The sequence below is a fragment of the Sturnira hondurensis genome, unplaced genomic scaffold, assembly GCF_014824575.4.
Source record: "Sturnira hondurensis isolate 20B ecotype Veracruz unplaced genomic scaffold, ASM1482457v3 Scaffold0021209, whole genome shotgun sequence".
Taxonomy (NCBI): domain Eukaryota; kingdom Metazoa; phylum Chordata; class Mammalia; order Chiroptera; family Phyllostomidae; genus Sturnira; species Sturnira hondurensis.
The window spans coordinates 1,384,968-1,397,671 of NW_028093840.1; positions in this window are offsets into that span (position 1 = coordinate 1,384,968).

Below are 12,704 nucleotides of genomic sequence, written 5' to 3' on the forward strand. Positions count from 1 at the left end.
CATTTAAAGTATTGAATCATCTCCACATATTTGCTTTAAGTCATTGAAAAATGACACCTTTTTATGAAAGTTTCCATTAGACCTATCTCCTCCTCCATATCTTCCCCAATGACTTCACACCTTAGAAATGAATTCATTATTGTGATGTTTTCTAAAACTGTTGCAATTTTTAAGCATAACGTATTCATATTTATTATATTTCCATGTAGTGGATAGTATTAATTATAGCCATCTTTAAAAACCATAATGAAATAAACTCAGAAGGAAAAACAAACTCAGGGTAGCACATGTCCTTTCCAGAGGCACAGTTATCTATCATATGAATCTTTGTAAAGTGAAGATATGACACTTAAAGATGCAGTGTATCTCATCTATTTATCCCTGGCCTCCAGTTGTTTGCCTAATATACACTATTTGAAAATTAAAGATCAAATACTTCTGGCCAAGATGGAGGCATAGGTAGACACACTGTGCCTCCTTGCACAACCAAAATAAGGGCAACAACAATTTAGAAACAAAAAAACAACCAGTATTAACACAAAATTGAACTGTATGGAAGTCTGACAATCAAGGAGTTAAAGTAGACACATTCATTCAGACCTATAGGAGGGGCAGAGTCCAACAGCCAGGCAGAGAGAGGTTGGCCCTGGTCATGCAAGGTGCCTGGCAGACTGGGCAGTCCCACATTCATGTGCAGATAAACCAGGAGAAACTGGGGAGTGAGACAGGCCACTCAACCCAGGAGTCCAGTGCAGGAAAAGAAATACTCAAAATACCCATTGAAAATACCTGTGTGGGTTGAGGTGCTGGGAGAAACTACCAGCCTCATACAGGGTTCATTGGAGAGACCCACAGGGTCCCAGGATGTACACAAACCCACCCACTCAGGAATCAGCACCAGAAGGGTCCAGTTTGCTTGGGGGAAACCGGGAAAGTGACTGAAATCCAGCAGAAAGCAGAGCAAGAGCCATTGTTCCCTCTCAGACCCCTCCCCCACAGTGTTAAAACCCAGAGACTGGGTTGCACGGCCCTGGTAAATACCTAAGGCTTGGCCCCTCACTACGTAGTAGGTGCACTGAGACAAAAACAAAAAAGGCCAAAATGAAAGAACAGATCAGAGCTCCAGAACAAATACAACTAAATGATGAAGAGATAGCCAACCTATCAGATGCACAGTTCAAAACACTGGTAATCAGGATGCTCACAGAATTGGTTGAATTTGGCCACAAATTAGGTGAAAAAATGAATACTATGCTAAGTGAAATGAAGGAAAATGTACAGGGAACCAATAATGATGGGAAAGAAACCATGACTCAAATCAGTGGTGTGGGCCAGAACGAAGAAAGAATATTCGATCAGAAAAGAATGAAAAAACAAGAATACAAAAAAATGAGGAGAGGCTTAGGAACCTCCAGGACATCTTTAAATGTTCCAACATCCAAATGATAGGGGTACCAGAAGGAAAAGAGGAAGATCAACAAGTGGAAAACTTATTTGAACCAATAATAAAGAAAAACTTCCCCATTCTGGCAAAGGAAATAGACTTCCAGGAAATTCAGGAAGCTCAGAGAGTCCCAGAGAAGTTGGACCCAAGAAGGAACACACCAAGGCATATCATCATTACATTACCCAAGATGAAAGATAAGGAGAGAATCTTAAAAGCAGCAAGAGAAAAGGATACAGTTTCTTACAAAGGAGTCCCCATCAGACTGTCAGCTGATTTCTCAAAAGAGACCTTGCAAGAAAGTAAGAAGGGGCTGGAGAGAAGTATTCCAAGTCATGAAAGGCAAGGACCTACATACAAAATTGTTCTATCCAGCAAAGCTTTCATTCAGAATGGAAGGGCAGATAAAGTGCTTCTAAGCTTAGGCCAAGTTAAAGGAGTTCATCATCACCAAGCCCTTATTATATAAAATGTTAAAGGGACTTATCTAAGAAAAAGAAGATAAGAAAATCTGTACAGTAAAATGACAGCAGACTCACAATTATTAACAACCACACCTAAAACAAAACAAAACAAAGCAAAACAAAGAAACAAAAAAACTAAGCAAACAAGTAGAACAGGAACAGAACCATGGAAATGGAGATCACATGGGGCAATCAGAGGAGGAGAGGGGGGGAAAAGGTACAGAGAATAAGTAGCAGAGATGGTAAGTAGAAAATAGACAAGGAGAGGGTAAGAATAATATGAGAAAAGTAGATGCTAAAGAACTTATATGTATGACACATGGACATGAACTAAAGGGGGCGCTGTGGAAGGGGGGTAGGGTAGAAGGGAGTAAAGGAGGAAAATGGGACAACTGTAATAACATAAATAATAAAATATATTAAAATATAAATAAAAATAAAAGATCACATTGAAAGAATGAATGTTGTGTTATTAATGTATTTTCTGATGAGTCTGGGTTTGTCACTTTCCTTGCACTGTGCTGCCTGGCTCCTCAGTGCAGTAGAAAAATAGTGAAAAAAACGTTGATCTAAGTGGGTAGTAAATGGTAAGAGCAAAATGGTCATGCCCACATTGAGTGGGGTAATTTTCTGGTATAACCTCCAAGAATCTAAGGGTTTCTAATGATGTAGTTTTTTATTTCCTCTACAAAAAGGCATCTGTTTGTATATTGAACCATTCTGGTATATTGCATTAGAAATTTTACAACCATTCACAGAATATATAGTCAGTCTTATATGAGTTTTATGGTTTATTTCTTCATAGTACAATTATATAATTAATTTTTTTAATTTCAGAGAAAATTTTCTATTTGATTAAAAATGGCAAAGTTTAACAGACAAAAATTGACTTATGCACCTTTATTTCAATTCTGTTTTTAAATTAAATCTGCAGTGTCTCTACAGCCTGGTTATCATTTATACATGTTCCTTTCTCTAGAATTGTGAATCAGCCTGTCATTCTGGCATTCAAAAACTACTACACCAGGACTGGTTTTGACAATACTTGTCCTCAAGCTGCATTATTTCCTAGTTTTGAAACCATTGCTGTCTCTGGACTCAATGCGTCTCTGCTACAAACTTCAAAAATGTCCAGTTTTCCCCGCTGGGTCTCATCTCTTCATATATTTTAGCTAACAACCTCACCTGGGACACCCCAATAAAGTCCCACAAGCTGCAGGGAAAACTAACAGACTTTAGGTGGCATTCCTGCTAAGATCTATTTCTTAGGCTTTTCTTTTCTCAGACCAGGAAAGGAAAATAAGTTTAAAACCTTATATGAAAACTAATCCTGGTGCATCCTAATGATAGGTCTCTCCCTTCTCACTAGAGTATTGTTTAAAGTCCTAGTCACTTTCTGTTGTTACAGTGTTTCTAGACATCTCTTCTCCTTTCCCTGCTCTTTGTAAAGAGGCAGCCTGCTTTGAAAAAAATCATTTTTAAAAAAGTCATTTTACTGAACCGATACACAGAAACATATTTTATACATGTTTTTTCCTTCCTTACATGTACATATGTACGTAACATCTATCACTTTTCTATCATCTATCAACTATCATCACCATCTAAGAAAAGGAGCCGATGTTTATACATTACCAATTAAAGAAATAGAATTTTTTTCCATCTACTTCTTTTTTTTTCTTTTTTTTAATATAATTTTTTTATTTAATTCTTGTTCAAGTACAGGTTTCTGTCTTATATTCCCAACTTACTTTTTCTTACTTCATGTCTCAATTTTTTCCTAAGAGGTACCTCATCTTGATTGTGTGTTTGTCACTGTTGTCTTGTTAAAAAGTATTTCAATCACATATGTATGTAGTCTAAAGCTATTGTTGTTCAGTTTAGCTTGTTTTGAGCATTACAAAATAGCATCGTATTCTACATATATTTTAGTACCTTTCATTTTTTCAAATATGATGTTTAAGAATTATCTATGTGCTTATTTTATACTTTTACTTTACATTTCTTCTCTGTAATGTTTACTTCTCTGTACCAATACATTTTGTAGCAACACCATAAATTATATGTACCCTGCACTATCAATTGATATTTGAACTGTTCTATATTCTTGGTGTTTCTGAATAATAGTGTTAAGAACATTTTTGTACATGCTCTACAAAGTGGACCTGTTTACTTTCTAGACTGGTGTTTTATACTTACATTCCTACCATAGTTCCCAGTTTTTGATAACATAGTGGTCATAAAATATCTAACATTGTTCATAATTTTCTTTCCTTAAATAGAGTTAAGTTTGATGCTTACCTTTGTATGTTTATGTGATGTTATTATTTATTTTGCTAAAGAAAGTCACCTATTTTACTAATTTTACAGTGCATTTTATATATTATGAATATTAATTATTAATAATATGTATGGTAGATCACTCTTGCGGTTCTTTGAAGTACAATGCAGCTTTCTTTCCCTGATATTATATATATATAATATATAATATATATATCTTATATATATTATATTATATTATATATATATTATATATATATATATATTTCTAAATGTCTAAAGATTTGACTTTTATTCCAGGTCTTTGATTTGGTATAAAATGTGAGATTATACATTTCCCTATTTTATGTGGAATATATAGCATTTATTATTTTTCTATCCTTTTAAAAATGTTTATTGTACAATAACATACTTATAGCTATGTATACTAAGTTCTACTTGCCTTTGGGACAACATAAAATGTAACAACATCCTTATAATATATGTACCAGAATAGGAAAGGAGAGAGCAAGGGGTTTTAAGAACCTGTTTAATGTATTAGTAACTGAAAACTACCATAACCTGGTAAAGGAAAAAGACACAAAAGTCCAATAAGTGCAAAGAGTCCCAAAGAAGATAAATTCAAGGAGGCCTACACCAAGGCACATCATAATTAAAATAGCAGTTTAAAGGCAAACAAAGAATCTTAAGAAATACAACAGAAAGACAGTTACCTACATGGAAGCTCTCAAAGACAGTCATGAGATTTACCAAGAGAAATATGTCAGGCAAGAAGAAATTGACATGAAATATTCAAAGTGGTGAAAAGCAAGGACCTAAAACAAAGACTACTTTAACCAGCAAAGATATCATTCAAAATTGAAGGAGAAATAAAAGCTTCACAGATCAAAAAAAGAAGAAGAAGAAGAAGAAGAAGGTATAGGAGTTTTTACTGCCAAACCAATATTACAGGAAATGTTAAAGAGTCTCCTGGAAGAAGAAGAAAAAGAAGAATAAGACTAAAAGAATAAGAATTAGGAGGAGGAGGAGAACAAGAAGAACAAAAACAAGAACAAGAAGAACAAGCACAAGAAGAACAAGAAGAAGGAGGAGGGTGTAAGAGAAGGAAGAAGAAGGAGGAGGAGGAGGAGGAGGGGGAGGGGAGGAGGAGGAGGAGGGAGAGAAGGAAGGAGAAGGAAGGAGAAAGAAGAGGAAGAGGAGAAGGAACATAACAAAAAGGGTAAAATGTTTTACACCGTATGCCTTATTTCACTTAGCATAATGCTCTTCAGATCCATCCATGCTGTTGCAAAGGGTAGGAGCTCCTTCTTTCTTTCTGCTGCATAGTATTCCATCGTGTACATGTACTATAGTTTTTTCCTCCATTCATTTACTGATGGGCACTTAGGTTGCTTCCAGCACTTGACTATTGTAAAATTGTGCTGCTAATGAACACTGGGGTGCACAGGTTCTTTTGAATTGGTGTTTCAGTGTTCTTAGGATTAACCTACTCAACAAAACAAACAAGCAAGCAAAATATTACCAGAGACAGTGAAATTGAGAACAAACTGACAGTAACCAGAAGGGTGGTGGGAGGGGATGGGGGGGTAGTGGGGGGATAGAGGGAGAAAGATTTTCAGGAACATGTATGAAGAACGCAGGTAAAAAACCAAAGGGGGGTAGGATCAAGGGTGGGAAGTAGGAAAGGCTGGGGTTGGGGGGAGTGGTGGCAGGGGGAATGGAGACAACTGTACTTCAACAGCAATAAAGACAGAAAGAAAAAACAGAAAGAAAACATTTTTCACAGTTAAAAACAAAGAAGAAAATGGCAATAAATACATACCTATCAATAATCATATTAAATGCAAATGGTTTAAATGCTCTAATCAAAATACAACATAGAAGAATGGATAAGAAATCAAAACACATACATATGCTGTCTGCAAGACAGTCACCTCAGAACAAAAGATATACATAGACTAAAATAAGAGGATGAAAAATATATTTAGTCCAAATGGAAAGGAAAAAGAGCTAGGGTAGCAATACTTATATATGACCAAACAGACTTTAATTGTTTTAGCATAATCAATAATATATATATATATATAGATATAGATATAGATATAGATATATACCCAAAAGTAAGATTACTGGATGTTATGATAACTCTATTTTTAATTTTTTGAGGAAGTTCCATACTGTTTTTCATAGTGGATGAACCATTTCTCTTACATTCTTATTAATAATATGCAAGTGTTACAGTTTCTCCACCTCCCTGTCAGCACAATTTATTCATTCATTCATTCATTCATTCATTCATTTATTTTTCCTTCCTTCTTTCCTTCCTTCCTTCTTTTTCTTTCTTTCTTTTCTTTGATAGCAGCCATTCTACTAGATGTGAAGTAATATCTCATTTGGCTTATATTTTCATTTCCCTAATGCTTAGTGATGTTAAGCACCTTTTCATATGCTTGTTGACTGGTTTTATATCTTTTTAGAGAGATGCCTTTTCAAATTCTTTGCCCATTTTTAAATCAGGTTACTTGTTTTTTTGTTATTGTTGTTGAGTTGTAGGAGTTCTTTATATACTCTAAATATTAATCCCTTATGAGATCATAATTTCTAAATATTTTCTCCCTATCTCATGTTTTCTTTTTTCATATTTTTTATTGTTGTTCAGGTACAGTTGCCTCCATTCCCCGCCCCCTTGATCCTAACCCCTCTTTGGCTTTGTCCATGTGTTCTTTTTTTTTAAGATTTTATTTATTTATTTTTAGAGGGGAAGGGCAGGAGAGAGGGAGAGAAATATCAATGTATGGTTGCCTCTGGTGTGTCCCCTGCTGGGAACTGACCTGCAACCCAGGCATGTGCCCTGACTGGAAATTGAACCGCAATCGCCTGGTTCGCAGGCCCGCACTCAATCCACTGAGCTACACCAACCAGGGCTGTCCATGTGTTCTTTATACATGTTCCTGAAAACACTTCCCTCTTTCCCCCCCATTATCCCATCCCTCCTCCCCTCTGGTTACTGTCAATCTATTCTCAATTTAAATGTCTCTGGTTATATTTTGCTTGCTTGCTTTTTTTGTTGATTAGATTCCACTTATACATGAGATGATATATTTGCCTTTCACCACCTGGTTTATTTCACTTAGCATAATGCTCTCCAGATCCATCCATGCTGTCACAAAGTATAGAAGCTTTCCTTATTTCTTTCTGTTGCATAGTATTCCATTGCATAAATGTACCACAGTTTACATGGACAACACTGTGGTGATTTCTGGAGGCAGGGTGAGTTAAGGATGGTATATATGAGACAAATAGTGATAAAAGGGGACTCAATTAAAAGTGCTGAACACACACACAGTGTACAGATGATGTGTCATGGGATTGTGTACCTGAAACCTGTATAACTTGTTAAATAATGATACCCTAATAGATTCAGTAAAAAGAATATTGAATACTGTTATTACAGTCACTCAGTTAACTATTAAAATGTACTGCACCTGATATTCTAATAATCACAACTTGAGAAATATAATTGTAAATTAATTTTATGTTAACCTACTTTAGGCAGTAACATAAATTACTTTTCTGCTTACTTTTAACTAATGTAGTTCCTATTGTAACTTTTCAGGGCAGACACTGTCTCCATGGACTCCCTTTTCTCCAAGTCTATGAATGCATGATTCTGGAAGCAAGCATTTATCACTTCTTTTTCTTTCTCTTATGCACTTCCATCCCAAATGAATGATTGAATTTGGATAAAGGATCAGAATATTCTCTCCTAAATCATCTTGTTACGAGACACTCCCTAAATTCTCAGACTTCAGGTGATTAAATCTATTCTTTTTTCTCACAGGTACCAGAATGGCACTTTGTCTTTTCCCCCCAAACTCTCTTGCTGGATCCCTTTTCCTGCCCATTCATCACATGAATTCTATTTTTCTGGGGAACATTTTCCTCAGTTGGAGCACCATCAATCTAAAAAAGTCTCCTGTACAAATTTTAACATTGTTATCCACGGGATCTGTTTCTCACAGAAGAGTTTACACCCGTACATGCTTGGCCCTGCCAACTTTGGGGGTACAAGAAGATCCCAATGAAGCCATCTCTCTCATACTGTATTGTTAGAGAAAATGACCAGCACTAATCTCTTTGATTGAGTATGCATGGGTCAGATATGAGTCCACTACATCCCCAAATTGCTGGAATAATCTGCTAGTGATCTCATTGAAGCTCATCTTTCTAGTAACATGAAAAAAAGTGACCCACTCATTGTTCCCTCTGATGGGTAGGAGCAGAAACTTAGATATGGAACATCTTTTTCTTCAAGGAAATGTTTTAAAAAAAACAGACCTTCAGTTTTTACTCTCCACAACTTACTGTCTTCCTTTTGGATTTCACAGCCCTCCAAATAGTTCTTGTGCATTTACTTTGAAATTTGGGCATAATAACTTTAAATCTCCATTTGAACTTTCATATTCTTTTGAATTTTTATACCTATATCTCAGCTTTCCATAAGATCCTCCTATAATGTATTCTTTTTGAGAAATTTATCTGAAAAAAGCAACTACATTTCTTCTAATATGTTCTCACATTTAATTTCAAAAATGATATTATCATTTTACAGCAAATAAAGAAAGGAACCTTTTCTTGACAACTTTTTCCAGAGTCAAGAAACATTCAGGTCTGTGTAAGCCTATCAAACTCAGGCTTCAACAATTTTAGGTATCAGAAATAACTTTGTAATTCAGGTTTTTAATACTTCTTAAGTACAATGATTCCAGGGAAACATATTGTGCTGATCTTTCATCAGGTCTACTGGCTTTCTAGCATATTTTTCCATATCCAAACCATTTCCCAATCTATTATTTCAGGATACTTTATTGATTATGCTGTTACTGTTGTTCCATTATTTTGTCATCTTTGTCCCCTCTGCCTGGTACCACTATTTCCTCCAGGACTATCCCCCCCATTTAGTTCATGTCCATGGGTTGTACAGAAAGTTCTTAGGTTTCTCCATTCCTACACTATTCTTAACCTTCCCCTGTCTATTTTTGTACCTACCAATTATGCTTCTATTCCTGTATGTTTCCCCCATTCTCCTCCCTCCCCCTTCCCACTTATAACCCTCCATGTGATCTTCATTTCTATGATTCTATTTCTATTCTAGTTGCTTTTTAGGCTCAGTTGTTGATAATTGTGAGATGGTTATTTACTTGCTGTTCTTAGTTTTGATCTTGTTTTTCTTAGATAAGTCCCTTTAACATTTATGTAACATTTTCATATAGTATTTAACATTTTCATATAACAAGGGCTTGGTGATGATGAACTCCTTTAACTTTACTTTATGTGGGAAGCACTATATCTGTCCTTCCTATTCTAAATAATAGCCTTGCTGGGTAGAGTAATCTCGGATGTAGGTCCTTGCCTTTCGTGACTTCAAATACTTCTTTCCAGCCCCTTCTTGCCTGCAAGGTTTCTTTTGAGAAATCAGATGATAATTTATGGGAACTCCTAGATAGGTAACTGTCTCCTTTTCTCTGACAGCTTTTAAGATTCTCTCTTTGGCATTTTAATTATGATGTGTCTTGGTGTGGCCTTCTTTGGGTCCATCCTGTTTGAAACTCTGAGCTCCTGGGACTTGAATGACTATTTTCTTTGCCAGATTGGGGTAGTGATCTTTCATTATTTTTTCAAATAAGTTGCCAATCATTCAATATTCCTCTTCTTTTGGCATCTGTGTGATCTGGATGTTGTAACGTTTAAAGTTGCCCCAGACGTCCCTTAACCTCTCCTCAGTTTTTAAAATTCTTGTTTTTTCATTCTATTCTGGCTGAATGTTCATTTCTTTCTTTTGTTCCAAATCATTGATTCAAGTCCTGGTTTCCTTCCTTTCGCTGTTGTTTCCTTGTATATTTTTCTTTATTTCACTTTGTATAGCCTTCACTTAGTCCTTTTTTTTTTGCAACTGTACTCAGTCATTTTAGTGAGCATCTGATTACCAGCGTTTTGAACTCTGCATCTGATAGGTTGACTATTTCCTTGTCACTTTGCTCTTTTTCTGGTGTTTTAATTTGTTCTTTCATTTGGGCAGTATTTCTTTTCTTGGCATACCTGTTAAAATGTAAGGGGTAGAGCCTTAGGTTTTTGCCAGGGCAGGGAAATCTGCTTCACCACTTTGTGGCTCTGTATGTATGAGACGGGTCACAGAAGTTACAATGGGGCTTGCTCAGCTCTCACCACATTTTCACTTCTGTTGCTACTTTATATAGCATAACAGAAACTAGAAGTGAGAACACTGAGGTGAAAATACGGATCTAGTATTCACCTTGTTACTATAATTTTGTATTTAGAAAATTTTCTTGCATCTAACTTGTATCACTTTCACTTCTAATAGCAGCTAAGAGTTAACTACATCTGTGGGCTTTGCAGTACTACAGTGGTCTTTACTTCCAACTGAGATAGCAGAAAACTGTACTTGAACAACAACAAAAAAATCGCTCTTAAAGAGTTCTTTCATAACACAATTATTGAGAACAAAGTGCCAATAATATAACAACAAAATGCTAGGATTATTTTGTATTTTTAAAATTGAAACCAAGTCCACAAATTTGAAGAAATTTATATTCTAGGGGTGAAGAGAGGAATATGAACAGATAAATTGCAGTAAAATGTCATAGAGATATGAACAAAATGCTATCAAAGTGAAAAAAATGAAAGAACTCAGAGTGCCAGGTACAGAGAAAACAGTATGATACTACATTGAGGAAGGGATGGAAAGGTCATTCCAGACAGGGCGGGGGGGAAGATATAATTTTGTGTTTATTTTAAATACACTTGAAACTGAGAATGCATCTAACATATTTTTCAGAGGTCATTAATGCATTTTATTCAACTATAAAGCATATGCCATGTTATTGGAAGTAATTTGGAAAAAAATATCAATTGATTAAACAAACATATCTTTTCATATTGATATTTCTCTTATTTTTAAAAATTACTTTGTGGGTTTTGAATCTTTAACCAAGTGCAGTACATTCTTGCATACCAACTTTCTGTTACCTTGTAATTTTATTTTCTGTATTTATTTCTGTGATCACCAGAGGAAAATGGATTCACTCTTCTTGACTCTGGCCCGCCACTCATCTCTCCTTCCCTGATAGTTAGATATCAGTACTAAATATCTACCCAAAAGCATATTTATGCTCTTAAAATAATGGAAAAAATAAAAGAATATTTGTCCTGAAATATTTAATGTAATTTAAATTAGTTCAGAAAGTCATATTAAGCAATGTCCAAATATATATTTTTTGTGGATCAATAATCAAGTTTAAATTTTGAAAGTTAGGTAATTAAATTATAAAAATTGATGAACAAGGATAGTTGTTCATTCATAAAATATCTGAGACTGATTATATAGCAACTATATTTCTAATAATAATCGTCTAATAATACAAGGTATATTACTCTCAAAGTTGTTAAGTTTTCTTGAGAAACAGTTTTAATTATGGTTCTGAAAAGATAAATGCCAAAAATATTTAAAGTTTGAGACTATGATGTGCTACATTACATGAACTTCAGAGAACTATTAAGATTTATAGATTATAGAATTGCATATAAATTAATTATAATATAGATGAAAAGAAGCAAAGACATCAGTCATAGAAGATATAAATAACACATTCTAGCAGTAAATCACCAATTTGTGGCCTTGCATTCATTGCTACAGGTTATTTTTACATACTGCTTTAGAAAGAAATTTATATGTCATGTCAACAACCTGGCATAGTCAACATTCATTCACTCATTCAGCAAAAGTTTGTTAAGCAGTGTCCCTGAATGATGGAAAATATGACTAGATATTACATATTCTTTAATACTGTTTAGTGCAAAGGTATTCAAATATATATTTTATTAAACATTAAACTTGCTTCTAGACTTTAATATAAAGAATTAGGAAGCACTCAGGAAGTGTTAGCTGGCTTTTTTGCTGGTATAAATTGTAAAAGAAGGACTTTAACCCCTTTCTTTTGGAAATGCTTTGCAAAGAACAAAAATGATACTTGGCAACAAATAGAGTTTACAAGGCTGGGAAGGCTAAGGGGAATACAGGTACTTTAAATAAAGCCAAATGTCAATAAAAGCTTTTTTATTCCCACAATAGTGAGTGATAATTCTGAATAAATGAAACATAGAGTTATATGACTAAGAACTCAAAAAAAAACTTAAAATGGAAATTTAAGGCAAGATTATTAACCCCTTTTCTAAAATGTTTAGCTGATTAATCTATACACTTTAGATAATAAAGAATTTCTTAAGAAATTTAAATTAAGTAATGACATGAAATTATCTTACATCCTTCTGATAAAGATGTGGAAAATAAAGTAAGCTTGGAATGGAAGCTGAGGAAGCAGGCCGAGGGATAAGAAAATAAGTAAGAGTGCTGGGTTCAAGAGTTCATGTGATGGTGATAAGAAGTGAAAAGGATAAACCATTTGTACTAAATATAAAATGAACTAAAGAAAATATCT